The sequence below is a fragment of the Chiloscyllium plagiosum genome, unplaced genomic scaffold, assembly GCF_037043375.1.
Source record: "Chiloscyllium plagiosum isolate Xiang-an unplaced genomic scaffold, Cpla_swu_hap1 HiC_scaffold_40, whole genome shotgun sequence".
In the NCBI taxonomy this organism is placed as follows: Eukaryota; Metazoa; Chordata; class Chondrichthyes; order Orectolobiformes; family Hemiscylliidae; genus Chiloscyllium; species Chiloscyllium plagiosum.
Genome location: NW_028270178.1, coordinates 57,926,717 through 57,943,114, shown reverse-complemented (window position 1 = coordinate 57,943,114; position 16,398 = coordinate 57,926,717).

Sequence of the window (16,398 nt, the reverse complement as noted above, 5' to 3'; positions counted from 1 at the left end):
TCATATCATGTGTCTATTTAGATGCCTTTAACAAATTTTAATTGTACTCGCCTCCACCACTTCCTCTGGCAGCTCATTCCACCCACTGGATGAAAGAGTTGCCCTTTTGGCCACTTTGAAATTTTTCCCCGAACACCCTAAAGCAATGCCCTCTACTTCTGGACACTCCTACTTCAGGGAAAACACCTTGTTCATTTACTCTACTCATGCCCCTCATGATTGCATAAATATCCATAACATCACTGCTCAGCCACTGGTACTCCAGGGAAAACAGTCTCAGCCTTTTATGCCTCACCCTACAGCTCAAATCCTCCAGCCCTAACAACATCCTTCTAAGTCTTTTTTGAAACCTTTCAAACTTCACAGCACCCTTCCGATAGGAGGCAGGCCACAATTGCACACAATATTCCAAAAGTGGCCTAACGAATGTCCTGTACAGCGAAATGACCTCCCACATCCCATGCTCAATGCTCTAACCAATGAAGGAAAACTTGCCAAACACCTTCTTCATCATCTTATGTACCTGCAACTTGACTTGCAAGGACTATGAACCTGCAGTCCAAGGTCTCTTTGATCGGCAATCATCTCCAGGGCCTTGCCATTCAGTGTATAAGTCCTACCCTGATTTGCTTTTCCAAAATGCAGCACCTCACATTTATCTAAATTAAACCCCTTCTGATCAATATCTCATTGTAATCTGAGGTAACCTACTTCCCTATCCACAATATCTCCAATTTTGTATGATATGCAAACTCATTTACGATACCAAATCATTTAAATGAATGACGACACAAATCCAGAAATAAACATCTATTTTTCTGAGTTTCAATGTGCTCTGAGTAAATCCTGCCCAATGTCTCAGTAACAGGGAAAGGCTGCACATGCGCTTGCTGCATCTTGCCCTCTACAAAGATGGCGGCCACGCACGTGTCCAGTGAGTCGTTGCCCCGAATAAAGGTGGCGGCGTGCACGCAGGCTTGCAGCCGCGCTGAGGCAATTCCCCGTTTCCTGCAAACACGAACCTGGGACGTTCAAATTTGCGTTTTCCGACGTGCACATTTTGTTTGTAAAACCTCTCCGCTCTTAGCAACACGGTTTTTCTCCCGTTTTCCTCTGTTTATTTCTTTCCTTACCGTATCCTTTCGCTCCATAACTTCCTGAGCATTCATTACAGTGACTCTGCGCCGCACCCGAAGGTGATCACGCGGTCTTGTTCCGCCCTACATTCACTTTGAATGGTTGGACCAACCTCCCGCCAGGTCCTCCAGCTCCGCCCACCGTCCTTTCATTGGTCCGGTGACATCAGTCACCCGGGGTCCCTTTGTTGGCTCGAGCATACGCAGTGCGTCCTGCGTTTGCTGATATGTTGGGTAATGTGAGAGTTTACTGAGGGGAAGGATTCCCTTTGTGTGAGCTCTGCAGTAGATTTCCTTTATTCATGGAGGGAATTGTCTTCCTACTCATGACTGCATAGTTGTGATTGTTGAATCAATGCCATCTGAATCGATACATAAACACCGCATTTTTACTCCTTCACAACATCTGAGATCTTTACACATTATATCACGCTCTTCTTTGGATTCAAAAAAACATGAAATGAAGCCTCAAGGAATCGGTGCAGGAGTAGGGCATTCATCGCCTTCAGCTTGTTCCCCCATTCTATCAGATCATGGCTGGGCCAACCCAGACCTCAACACCTCTTTTATGCTTGATTCGCATAGCCCTCAACTGCTCAATATTTCAAAAATCTATCTGCCCTCTTTTAAAATAATTTGAGATAGAATCATAGATTCCCTACTGCGTGGAAACAGGCCCTTCAGCCCAACAAGCCACACTGACGCTCCAAAAAGTAACTCAACCATTCCCCTCCCACATTTAACTTTCACAATTGTTTGGGCTAGAAAATTATAGCCATTCACAGAGAAAAAATTCTTTACATTTTTTTAAAATAAAGGTTCCTTTATGTAATGTCCCCTGGTTTGAGATTTCACTGGTTCGAGAAGATCTCGTCAACATCTACCCTGTCAAGCGCCTCAATCTTGTTTTTACATAAGATCACCCCTTATTTATCAAGATTCTATTGAATAATGTCCTAACCTACTTATCTATTCTTGGTAGGTCAACCATTTCATCCTCGAAGCAGCTAAGTGAATCCTTTTTTAAATGGTCACAAATGTTGGTTTATCCTTTATTAAATATGGGAGCTAACATCGTATACAGTACTCCAAGTGAGGTCTCAGCAACAACCAGTGTGGTTAACCAATTCTCAGTCCATGCTAATACATTACCCCGATACCGTGAGCTCCTATATTGTGCAATTAACTTTTACGTAGCATCTTATCATTTGCATTTTTAAAATCCAAATACAGAACATCATTGGTTGCCCTTTATCAGCCCTACTTGTTATCTCCTCAATGAATTGTCGCAAATTTGTCAAATATAGTTTCTCTTTCACAAAACTCAGTCTACCATGTTTCATGATAAGCTTTTCTAAATGTCCTTCAATTTCTTACTTTAATATTCGACTCTGTAGATTCTTTCAGTAGATTTGCTAAGTATGATTCCCCTCTCTTAAATCCATGCAGACTCTGTCCAATCCTGTCATTGTTCAGTAAGAAACTTGACTGTACTCCAATGTAGTCAGTAAATGTATCTGTATATATTTTCAAAAATCGATCACTTGTAAATGCTGGACCCATGCAATATCAATGAATTAGTGACTCTGAATTTGGGTTATAATTTTTTTTTGTTAATTCCTTTTCATACTGTGTTATGCAGACAGCACTAAGTGAGCACTCTTAATTGTGAGTAACTTTGAAAACAATATATTTTAAAAATGACATCCCAAAATGCTACCTCATTATTGTGCAAGGAGGATTTCGTATTCAGTAGTTTGCAGATAATTTTGAACAGATGTTTGCTGCAATTTGGCCACATTGAAGATTACACCAAAGTTGCAACTCTGCTCTCAAATGTTTACCTTGACACTGCCCAAGGCGATACTGTTGGGACTTCACTTTGCCATTCTTGTTCACCAACTTTATATCCAGGTTTAATGCTATAATTATTCTCGAGCTTGTAATTTTTGACAACTTCTCTTTTAGGTACATATGTAATTACCATACTGAAATGTTGCACTGAATAGTACCAAATCTGAGATTAGTCTCTAATCTGATAGTAACATGCTCTGACCCTTTTACGTATGTATTGGCATAAGTCTATGCCAGTTATTTTTCGGAAGCCTATGATTCCTGATCAAGGGCTTATGCCCAAAACATCGACTCTCCTGCTTCTCAGATGCTGCCTTTACTTGCTGTGCTTTTCCAGTATGACACTTTTCGACACTGAAATCCAGTTTCTGCGTCGTCACTTTCTCCTTTGAGTAGATTAAACCAAGAATATTTTTTATTGATCAAAGTGCAATAGGAACCAAATCATGAAATTCAGATATCGCACATTTACCCTAATTCTGTGAAGGCTAAGACATTACCAAATTATTGTCAGTAATTGAAACCATACTGACAAACTCGTGCAGTATCAGTGATTCAGTAACCTTGTATTATGCAGATCGCTGAAATAGTCATTTTTGCACCCACCTTACCCATCTCCTCCTGTTGATTTGTTGTTCTTTTCAAACTTCATGTAATGCCATTCAACTATTGTTAGGTTACATAAAGCTGTGCCATGGGGCAGTACCAATTGGGTCATTACACACCCTTCCAAATTCTACTTTCCTTCTGCTTTGCCTGTATGTTGTAATTCGCGAGTACAAGATCATTGACCAGAAAGATTAATACTGCCTGACCTTTAGAGTGTTTCCAGATATCGCATAGCTGCAGTATTTTGCTTTGCACTCAGCTATTTGTTGTTCTCACTTGTTTCTTTGTGAAAGATTACAAAAATAACTTGGATGAATGAACTTACGATTTATTTAACCAATGTTGGGAGAAAAAACGTCAGTGTTTTAAGTGCTAATAAAGTAAAATAAACTGATACTCAGTAGAAAGGGGTTAAGATGGATATGGAACAAATGCTGGCAAATGGGACTAGATTAATTTAGGATAACTGGTCTACATTGGCAAGTTGGACTGAAGGGTCTGATTGTGTGTTGTACAATTGTGACTTCATTCTCTCAATTATTCAAGAAGTTGAATACTTCGAGGAGGAAAAGGATTTATGCATAAAATGCACCTGAAATGGTGATTGAGGTATATCAAACTCACATTGTTTCATTACTTTTTCCTCTGGATTCTTCAATGACCAAACTTGTTTTGTTATCTGAATAACTATCTATCATGTGATTTATTTCGTATAAAATATTTCGTTAACATCTAGTGAACTATTAAGAAGTGTTCATCTTTAAAATTTAAGCAGTTTGATTATTAAACAAGAAAAGGTTAGCGATTTACTCCCATTGAATCATTGCTCTATAAAAGGTGACAAGCTTTTTATCTTTTCTGAGCACTGAATATATGGAAGTCAATTCTGAAGGAAAAAATCCTAGTCAGTAATGTTCCCACATTTGTGGACTAATTGCTTCTGGTCACTCTTCAGGCTATAGGGGCTAAGAAAGAAATGAGTTGGCCAAAGTTGGAAACATCATTCGAATGGACTGTGCTCATTGGGGAAACTTGCAGGAGCTGTAGAAGAAACACGTGATTCAGAGAGTATGTAATAAACCTGAACATTGTTATTTTTTTCATAGAGCTTGGGACCTGTCTGGAGCATCACCGAAGTTAGTATTGTTTGTTAAATTTCCAAACTTGCCAAATTATTGTTGCTAAATGCAGGTGAAACTATCAAAATACATTTCACACTCCCCAGCTAGGAATCTGGTTCCTGTTTGTCGGTCCATACATTTCTATGGATAAGAGATATTTTAAAGGTGAGCTATTTGAATTCATCATTGAAGTATTTAAGTCATCTTGCACTCTTAATTTTCGAATTACTCAATGTGATTTTTTTGTCCCCCCTGAATTTTCCAAGCACTGGGCAGTTCTGGAATATTCCAAATATTTACAATAGATGCATTTACACTATTGAGGCAACCTGGCAGATTTGAATGCCATTCATGTCGTCAAAAACAATACATAAATAATTTTTTGAATTGCTTACTGTACACCAACAACGTAACCCAAGTACTATTCAAACCACAGATAGTCTCCCAAGGATTCCAAAATCTAAACAGTGCATCCCAGATATGCTCACTATCACCATCTGGGAGCAATCTCCCAAAATGCTCCCAGAATTTAGAAAGCACACACACTGCCCTCCAAAGCTAAATCTGCTGTCACAGGCTTCACTCCTATTGCATACAATGATATTTATTGTCCAGTTCTTTAACGTGACAATGATTTTACAAACAATTTATATAATACTTTAAATCCTGAAGAAATGTGATGTCAGCCCTTTGTAGAAGTGAATGGAAAGTGTGATGTTTGCTTGACCTTTGGCTCTATGTATCAGACCGAACTGAACCTTTAGCAAGATGTGGGATGTTTCCCACACACTTTGTTTAAAAAAGCAAAGATTATGCTCTGAGGTTAAATGTTGAATCAGGTTTAATAAAAATCCTTCCAAAAATTGAGAGTTTGATTTCAACTCCTTGAAAGAGACATGTTCTCGGCATTCAATTTTGTGACATGTGATCATTCTTTGGTAAAGGTGGCTGTGTGCAACACTGCAGGATGTTGTACTGAAGTGCCTCATTGGGTGGATGAGCTTTATTACTGGTGTAACTTGGCTAATTTTGAGATGGAATGTCACTGTGAGTTAAATCTTGTTTTTAAACCGAGGCGTGCTTGTGTAACTCAAGTGTGGAAACTATGCTCGTGTTTGCATTGAACCTTTCATATTTGAAGATCAATATTTTTCCGATGTGTTTTGTAAATAAAGCTCAATATAGAAAGCACAGTGCTGGAGAACCGCAGGTCCAGCAGCATCTCTGAGGGGAATAAAACATTGTAATTCAAAGTCTCATGACCTTTTTTTCCGTTCAGACGAAGAGTCAGTAAACTTGAAATGTAACATGTTTTTCTCTTCACCGATGCCCTCAGAACTGCTGATATTCTCCAGCACTTTGTTTCTGGGGTTCAGATCTCCAGCACCTGCAGTTTATTGTTTTATGATCGATCCTATGATTTGATTTGGGGAGCGAGACGCAGCAACGGTGATCAACTGGGATAAAACTCTTCAACCATGGAAAACAAACACACAGTTCTTTATACTTTGCAAAACACGACTGTAAATAAGAAATGAAATTAAGCTAAGTGCAAGATGGCATATCACGGGCCTTGTCTCAAACCTGCTACTCATCTTTGAGGACTGACCTGTCAGAATTCTGTTTGCTCGCTTCCTTTGAGATCACAGTCCACAAATGTCCCAGTTCCAGTTCCTGGGCCGGGCCCGGTGACCACATTGCGGTGGGGTGGGGAGCTTTGTGTCAGCCTGAAGTTTTTGTTAAGAGCAACATTGCAGGTTGAAGTTGACGGTTTTGACTAATATTGCGTCATCAAACTTGGAGGAAATCCTTCCGAATGTATTGATTAACTGCACTGAGCCTGTTTACATGCAGCCCTGTTAGTAGTGCTGTAATATTCTAAGTTAAGAATCACACAGCAGCAGATTATAGTCCAACAGGTTTAATTGGAAGCACACTAGCTTTCGGAGCGCCGTTCCTTCATCAGGTGATTGTGGAGGGCATAATTCTTAGGCACGGAATTTATAGCAATAATTTACAGTGTGATGTAACTGAAATTATCTATTAAAAATACCTTGATTGTCTGCTGAGTCTTTCACCTGTTCAAATACCATGATAGTTTCACTTCTTTCATGTGTAAATCACAAAATCCTTTTTAAAAACTTGCATTCCTGACAGTGGCACACCCAATCACTCACTGTATTAATCACTGCACAGTCTCAACAAAGGAATGAAACTGGATGAACCACATTACATCTACCAATGCACCAGAAAATACAACAACACAATCAGCCCTCTTGACCCTGCAACTTCTGCCTCACTGTGGGCCAACAACAGCAGCAGAACTGCTGTTTATGGAGTTCAACCTGGATAAATGCGAGGTGATGCATTTTGAAAGGTTGAATTTAAAAGCTGAGTACAGGATTAAGGATAGGATTCTTGGCAGCGTGGAGGAACAAAGGGATCTTGGTGTGCAGGTACATAGATCCCTTAAAATGGCCACCCAAGTGGCCAGGGTTGTTAAAAAAGCTTATGGTGTTTTGGCTTTTATTAACAGGGGATTGAGTTTAAGAGACGTGAGACCTTGTTGCAGCTCTATAAAACTTTGATTAGACCTCACTTAGAATACTGCGTCCACTTCTGGTCACCCTATTATAAGAAAGATGTGGATGCTTTGGAGAGGGTTCAGAGGAAGTTTACCAGGATGCTGCCTGGACTGGAGGGCTTACCTTATGAGGTGAGGTTGACTGAGCTCGGACTTTTTTCATTAGAGAAAAGAAGGAGAAGAGGGGACCTAATTGAGGTATACAAGATAATGAGAGGCATAGATAGAGTCGACAGCCAAAGCCTATTTCCCAGGGCAGTAATGACTAATGTGAGGGGTCATAGTTTTAAGCTAGTTGGAAGAAAGTATAGAGGGGATGTCAGAGGTGGTTTTTTTACGCAGAGAGTTGTGAGAGCATGGAATGCGTTGCCAGCAGCAGTTGTGGTGCCAGGGTCATTGGTGACATTTAAGAGACTCTTGGACATGCATATGGTCACAGAAATTTAAGGGTGCATACATGAGGATCAGTGGTCGGCACAACATCGTGGACTGAATGGCCTGTTCTGTGCTGTACTGTTCTATGTTCTATGTTCTAACTGTACTCCAGCCCAATCTGAAATCTCATGGCTTGGTATATCCCCCATTCAACCATTAACATCAAGCCAGGGTATCAACCCTAGTTCAATGGAGAGGTCCACAGCGCATGCTAGGAGCAATACCAGGCATACCATAAATGTGGTGCCAACCTGGTGAAGCTACCCAACCCGCATGCCAAACAGCGCAAGCAACACCAAATAGAACTGTATGATCCAACAACCAATGGATCGGATCTGAGCTCTGTAGTTATGCCACACCTAGTCAGGAATGGTGATGGGAAATTAAACAACTCACTGCAGGAAGCATCACAGATATCCCCAACCTAACTGATGGAGGGGTCTCACAACCCATGCAATAGGCAAGACAACAGCATTTGCAGCAATCTTCTGCTAGCAGTGCCAACTGGATGAGCCTTCTCCATTGGTCCCTCACATCACAGATGTGAATCGAATTGGTTTAAAACTTATTTCAAATCAGATCAAGAAATGGAGAAGTAGTGTAAAGACTGTCGGCCCTGCCAACATTGTGGCAATAATACTGATGGCTGTGCTCCAGAAATTGCTGCCCACCAGACAAGTACTGCTCCAGCACTGGCAACTACTGCCATTGTGGAACATTTCCCAGGGATGTTCAACATAAAAACGCAGGACAGAGCCAATCCAGCCAATTTCCCTCCATCAGTCGACACTCGCTCAGCAGTGAAGTGATGGAAGGTGTCATCAACACTACTGTCACGCAGGTGCTCAGCAATAACTTTCTGTGACACCAAGTTTGGGTTCTGCCAGGGCCACTCAGCTCCTGATCTTGTTACAGAATCAATTCACAAGCTGACAAACAGCTGAATTCCAGAGGTGAGGAGAGGGTGATAGCCCAGTCCCACTCCGTGACCACTATTTCGACTTCAGTGATATCACCTGACCTCACCACAGTCTCAGCTCATTTACTGAAACTCTCCTTCATTCATTTTGTTAACTCTAGATTTCATTATCTAAACCAACTCCTGGCCAGCATCCCACAATCACCCTCCCTATAATCTCCAGAATATTGAAAACTCTACCGCCCAAGTGCTCACTTTTACCAGAACTTGCTGATCCATCAAAAGGCTCCCATTTATAAGCAACAATAATTTACTTTCACATCCTTGACTTAATTCCTGGCTGTAATCATTCCTATCTTCCTGCAACACACATCCTGTGAACGTAGGAGTAAAATACTAAACATGGCAAAAATACACATGTCAGACTGAGGAAGCTAGATAATGAACAAGTGGACATCAAGGAGCCCAGAGGTGAATCAGAGCAGTGTTCACTTTTATGATCCCTCAGTCAGAGATGTCTAGCACAAAAACAGACTCTTCAGTCAAACCCATCTATGCAAACCAGATATTCTAACCTAAACTATTCCCATTTGCCAGCACTTGACCGACATCCATCTGAACCCTTCCTATTTAAATGCCTTTTAAATGTTACAATTTTGGTTGCCCTTTAGGCTCCTTTTGAATTTTCCCCTCTCACCCTAAACCTATATCCTCTAGTTCTGGGCTCCACCACCCCAGAGTAAACACCTTGTCTATTTACGCTATCCATGCCCCTCACGATTTTATAAACCTCTTCAACATCACACCTCAGCCTATGACACTCCAGGGAAAATGGCCCCATCCTATTATGCTTCTCCCTGCAACTCAAATCCTCAACCCTGGCAACATCCTTAAAAAATCAATTCTCAAACCTTTCATGTTTCAGTGCCTCTTTCTGATAAGAGGGAGACCAGAATTGCACACAATATTCCAAAAGTGGCCCAACCAATGTCCTGTACAGCTCCTTTATTCAATGCTCTGACCAACGAAGGGAAGAATCCCAAACAATTTCTTCACTATCCTCTCTACCTGTGACTCTACATTCAAGGAACTATGAACATGCACTCCAAGGTCTCTTTGTTCAGCAAGAATCTCCAAGACCTTACAATTCAGTGTGAGTCCTGCTCTGATTTGCTTTTCTCACATTTATCTAAATTAAACCCTATCTGCCACTCCGCAGTGAAGGGCAATTCTCACTTTCAACCTACTGGCAGCTTCGTTTCCCCCTAACACAACTTAGAAGCCGTGGCCCTGATGCCAACTCCCTTTTGTGTCGAGCTGGTACAAATGGAATCCCCACGGTATTGTTGGGCATGATGGTGGGTTCACATCACATCGTCTCCATCACATCCCAGGCAAGGGGCACCGAGGCTCCCTCCTTTACCTCCGCCTGTAAACAGCTCAGATGCTGAAACTAAGCTGTGAGATTTATTGCTATACCCACTTGTCCTGTCATCTTCAATAATCTGTTCTGATATACACTCTGGGCCTTCTGTTCCTGCACCTCCTTTATAACGGTACAACCTGTTTTATATTGTCTTTCAATGTCCTTCCTACCAAAGAGCATCACCTCACACTGCGCTGCATTGATCCTCATCTGCCATACACCTGAACACTACACCAACATATAACTTCCCTGTTGGAGTTCCACACCGTCCTCAACAAACTTCACAATTCTTTCAGGTTTGGTATCTGCAAATATTGAAATTGTCATACAGTCACACTCCACCCAAAAATACTGACACACACCAGGCAGAGCGAGTGAAATATTGACACACTCTCCATGTCTTTATTACTGTCAATGTATAGTGAGTGCCTCTATGTGTCTGTATTCGTGTGTGTATCTGTGTGGGGCAGGTCTGGAAGTCTCTGTGATGTTTAAAGTGATGTAATATCTCACGATATGGGTTCTGAGTAAGGATCACTCGATTCAAAACGTCAACTTTCATTTTTGTCCAAAGCTGCTTCCAGAGCTGCGGAGATTTCAGTTGTTGTCAATCTCTGTTGTACCCCCATCCCGATCCCCCATCCCACTGTAATCGTGATGCTGAAGTGTGTACACGATCAGAGATTCAGTCTGGGAGGGAGAGAGGGAGGGCAGCAGCTCACAGCACAATCCAACCTGAATTTTGATTGCGCCAAGCCCAGACACACACGCATACACACGCGGGTGAACATACACACACGCACATGCACATGCACACACTAGGTTGGTTTGGAGATGATTGTCATTGTACTTAGGCCCTCAGAGTGGAACATGTTCATGTGCAGAAATGTCTGCGCTCCTTCTGCAATGTGGAAATGGTTTGTCACTGGGTAGTATTTACAACACACAGTGTAAACATTAAAGTATATTTCCAGTGCAATTATATCCAAGCAATTCCGAGTGAGCCACTTTCCAAGGCAATGAGATTAATTTTAATGCACTTCCAGTAACTTGGAATTTTTAATGTTTTACTCTTACATGTGAGAAAGGATGGAAAAGACCTAAACCAGACCAACAGAGTGTGGGATTGTATCACTTTAAAGAAAAGTGGGAAAGGGAAAGGAAGGGAGAGTGGTTTTGACCCAGTTTCAGTGATTCACACCAAAAACAAGAAGAGTTCCCATTGACCAGAGATGCAGAGACAGAGATCCACACAGTAAGGCAGAAACACGTGTAACTAGCACAGAGCGATAGACATGCACACAGAGGTTAACAGAGACATATATAGAAACACAGGAATAGACCAACACGAACAGAAATATGCAGACATATACTTGGACATGCAAACACACATAGAGTCATCGAGTTATACAGGGTATTTGCAAACAGGCCTATCGGCCCATAAAGTCCCTGCTGACCATAATCCCAAACTAAACCAGTCCCACCTGCCTGTGCTTGACCCAGATTTGTCCAAATGTTTTCTTATTCTTGAACTTAATGCTTAATTCTTGTACTTAACCAAATGCGTTTTAAATGCTATAACTTTACCCACAATCTATCACTTCCTCAGGAAGTTCATTCCCTTCAAGAACCACATGCTATGTAAAAAATGAATCTCCTCACAGGTAATGATCAGTTGGACCCAATAAATTTGTAGGAAGCTAAGGAAGTGATTGTTGGGTCCCTTGCTGAAATGTTGTTTTCATCAATAGACACAGGTGAGATGCTGGAAGTCATGAGTTTGACTAAAGTTTTGTTATTAAAGAAAATGGAAAGAAAAATCCAAGAACTATAGATTGGGGAGCCTGACATCAGCGGTGGGCACGGTGTTGGAGGGAATCATGAGTTACCTGATTTACATGCATTTGGAAAGGCAAGGACTGCTTAGTGATAGGCACAAGTGAGGATTGCAGATGCAGGAGATCAGAGTCGAGATGAGAGTGGTACTGGAAAAGCACAGCAGGTCAGACAGCAGCTGACGAACAGGAAAATCGGCGATATGGACAAAGGCTCTTTATCTGGATAGTGAAATAGAGTTGTGTGGATAATCATGTCTCACTAATTTGATTTTGTTTTTGTTGAGAAGTAACGGACAGGATTGATGATAGCAGAACACTGGATGTGACTGATATGGACTTCAGTTAGGCATTCGATATAGCTTCACATGGAGACTGGTTAGCAAGATTAGATCACATGGAATACAGGGAGAATTACCCAGTTGGATATAGAACTGTCTCAAAGGTAGAGGACAGAGGGTGGTGTTCGAGGTTTGCTTTGCAGACTGGAGGCCTGTGACCAGTGGAGGATCACAAGGATCATTGCTGGGTCCGCGCCTTTTCGTCATTTATATAAATGATTTCGATATGAACATAGGAGAGTTAGTAAGTTTGCAGATGACATCAAAATTGGAGGTATAGTGGCCAGCAAAGAAGGTTACTTCAGATTACGACGGGATCTTAATCAGATGGGCCAATGGACCGAGGAGTGGCAGACAGAGTTTAATTTAGATAAATATGAGATGCTGCATATTGGAAAGGCAATCAGAGCAAGACTTGTACACTTACTGGTAAAATACTGGGGAGTGTTGCTGAACAGAATGACCTCAGAACAAGTTTATAGTTCCTTGAAAGTGGATTTGCAGGTAGATATGACACTGAAGAATGTACTTGATATGTTATTGGTCAAGTGCATTGTGTATATGCGTTAGGAGACTGGATTGCGACTGTACAGGACATTGGTTCGGCCACTTTTGGAATACTGAATGCAATTCTGATCTCCCTGCTCTGTAGGAAGGATGTTGTCAAACTTGAAAAGGTTCAAGAAGGGCTTACACTGAGGTTGCCATGGTTGGAGTGTTTGAGTTACAGGGAGAGACTGAATACGCTGAGCCTGTTTTCGCTGGATAATCAGAGGATGAGGGTTGATGTTCGATGTTAGTAAAATCATGGGTGCAACGGATAGCGTGAATAGCCAAGTTCTTTTCCCTAGGGTAGTGGAGTCAAAAACTAAATGGCAAAGATTTAAGGTGGGATAGGAAGGACAAACACGGGGTCTAATCGGCAACATCTTCATGTAGAGGATGGTCCATGTGTAATGAGCTGCCACAGGAAGGTATTGAGGGTGGCACAATTACAACATTTAACAGACATCTGGATGGACAGATGAATGGGAAAGGTTTAGATGGAAATTGACCAAATGCGAGAAAATGGGAGGAGAATAATTTTTGCTATCTGCTTAGCATGGACACGTTGGACCAAAGGGTCTGTTTCCATGCTATACAGCTCTATGACGCTATGTCCTTTAAGAAACTTCCTCCACTTATCTTAAAACAATTCCTCACTCGAGGAAAAACCTCTGCAAGGCTACCTCTCAGCCTCCTACACTCCAGTAGAAAATGTACGAGTCTGTTGAGCCTGTCCTTATATTTCAAACACTTCATTCCCAGCAACATCCTGATAAACCTCTTCTGAACTCTCCCGAACTTGATAATAGTCTCGATATAACAGGGCGACCAGAACTGCACACAGTCCTCCAGGACACGCCTTACGAATATCCTGTGCAACCTCAACATACCGTCCCAACTCCTGTATTCAAAGGACTGTCCACTGCTATTTGCCATTTATGTAAATGATTTGGATGTGAACATAGGAGATATAGCTTTTAAATTTGCAGATTGACATGAAAATTAGAGGTGCAGTGAACAGATAAGAACGCTACCACAGAGTCAAATGGAATCTTGTTCAGATGGGCCAATGGACTGAGGAGTGGCAGTCGAAGATATATTTAGATAAATGCGAGGTGCTACATTTTGGAAAAGGAAATCAGAGCAGGACTTATACACTTAATGATAAAGTCCTGGAGAGTGTTGCTGAACAAAGAGATCTTGGAGTACAGGCTCATATTTCCTCGAAAGTAGAGTTGCAGGTAGATAGGATAGTGAAGCAGGTGTTTAATATGCTTTCCTTTATTGTTCAAACCACTGAGTACGAGAGTTGAGAGGTTACATTGCGGCTGGACATGATATTGGTTAGTCCACTTTTGCAATATTGCGTACAATTCTGGTCTCATTCCTATCGGAAAGATGTTGTGTAACTTGGAAGGGTTCAGAAAAGATTTACAAAGATGTTGCCAGGGCTGGAGGATTTGAGCTGTAGGGAGAGCCGGAATAAGCTGGGGAATAAGCCGGAATAAGCCGGAATAAGCATGTTTTCCCTGAATCATTAGAGGCTGAAAGGTGAATTACACAGGTTTATAAAATCATGAGAGGCATGCATAGGGTAAATAGACAATGTCTTTTCCCCGGGGTGGGCGAGACCACAACTAGAGGGCATAGGTTTAAGATGAGAGTGGAAAGATTTAAAAGGGACCTCAGTGGCAATTTTAATACATAGATGGTGGTATGTGTATGGAATGAGTTGCCAGAGGCTGGTCAAATTAAAGTATTTAAAAGACATCTGGATGAGTATATAAATAGGAAGGATTCAGAGGGATATGGGCCATTGTTGGCAAAATTGACAAGATTAGGTTAGGCTATCTGGTCGACATGGACAAGTTGTACCAGAGGGTACGTTTCCGTGCGGTACATCTCTATGACTCTATGTCTATATAATGAAGGGCATCAAGTCAAACACCTTCATAACCACCCTGTCTATGAATGAAGCAAACTTCAAAGAATTATGCCCGAACCCCTAGGTTGCTCTGTTGTACAACACTACCAATGACTCAGCATTTGTGGCCGGCACGGTGGCGCGGTGGTTAGCACTGCTGCCTCACAGCGCCAGAGATCGGCTCTCAATTTCCGCCTCAGGCGACTGACTGTGTGGAGTTTGCACATTCTCCCTGTGTCTGCGTGGGGTTCCTCCGGGTGCTCCGGTTTCCTCCCACAGTCCAAAGATGTGCAGGCCAGGTGAATTGGCCATGCTAAATTGCCCGTAGTGTAAGGTAAGGAGTAAATGTAATGTTATGCGTGGGTTGCGCTTCGGTGGGGCGGTGTGCACTTGTTGGGCCGAACGGCCTGTTTCCACACTGTAATGTAATCTAATCTATTTAATTGTATACGTGTTTTTTTAGTTTGTTTTACCAAAGTACAATACCTTGCATTTATCAACATTAAACTCCATTTGCAATTATTTAGCCATGTGAGTGATAATACTGGGGAAGGAAGGCTGGAAAGTAATCAGTTACCTTGTACCATTTAATGGTTTTAGGAAGAGGGCAGTCACACGTGAGAGCTGGGAAACAGTGATCGGCGTTTCAGGCCAGAAATTATGCCCTGTTTTTGTCTCTGATGTTCAGTATTGATATCTTTTCGAGTTACCTCACAGTGCAGTGTGGGTCTGCAGGATTTCATTCCCTCATTTTGCAAACTACAGATAATAGCCATTTAAACTGGAAATAATAGCCAAGTATTTAAAGATGTTCATAGTTTATCTCGAAGGCAGAGCACATAAACTCTACATCCTACAGTTGAGGCAAGTATCTTGCATTTTTTAACAACGTTGTTATTTTAACTGGGTAATTCAGTAAAGTGAATCAGATTTCAATGGATCCATACCGATCTGAAAGCTGGCATTTAAAGTTAAAAAAAAAATGGGCATGTTTTAGATCTTGTGTAGTCGGTAGTATCCCTGCCTCTGAGGCAGAACTCTGTATTCTATTCCAATTCCTGAACTTGTCTGGTAGTGTCCCTAGCTCGAGACCAGATTGTCTGGATTCAGGTGCAGCATGACAGGAAAGGCTGATGAACAAACACACAGGAGAATAATTTTGCAACTTATGGGGCTATTGTGGAGTGGTGGTACTGTCCTTAACTCTGGCCCTCTAAATTCCAATCCTACTAGGGGTGCTTTATAATATGCCTGAACGCGTTGACTAAAATGATTTTAAAATTGTGGTTTGATCTAGGTGAAAGAGGTGTCATTATCGAATTTCACAACTTAAGCCCCAGATGACTGAAAGCACAGACCCTGAGTGGGAGGCACATTTGCACCTTCTAGAGGTTTATAAATTCATGAAGTGCATGTATAGGGGTGAGTAGTGAAGATCGTTTCCCCATGATTGGAAGTCCAACATTAGAAGGCATAGATTTAATGTGAGAGGGGAATGATTTTAAAGTGACCTCGGGACAACTTTTACACTCAGAAAGTGGAGCGTGTACATAATGAACTGCCAGAAGAAGTGTTGGAGGTTGGTATAATTACAACTGTTAAAAGGCACCCAGATTGATATATTGATATGAAGGATTTAGAGTGCTGGCAAATAGATTAGATTCCCTA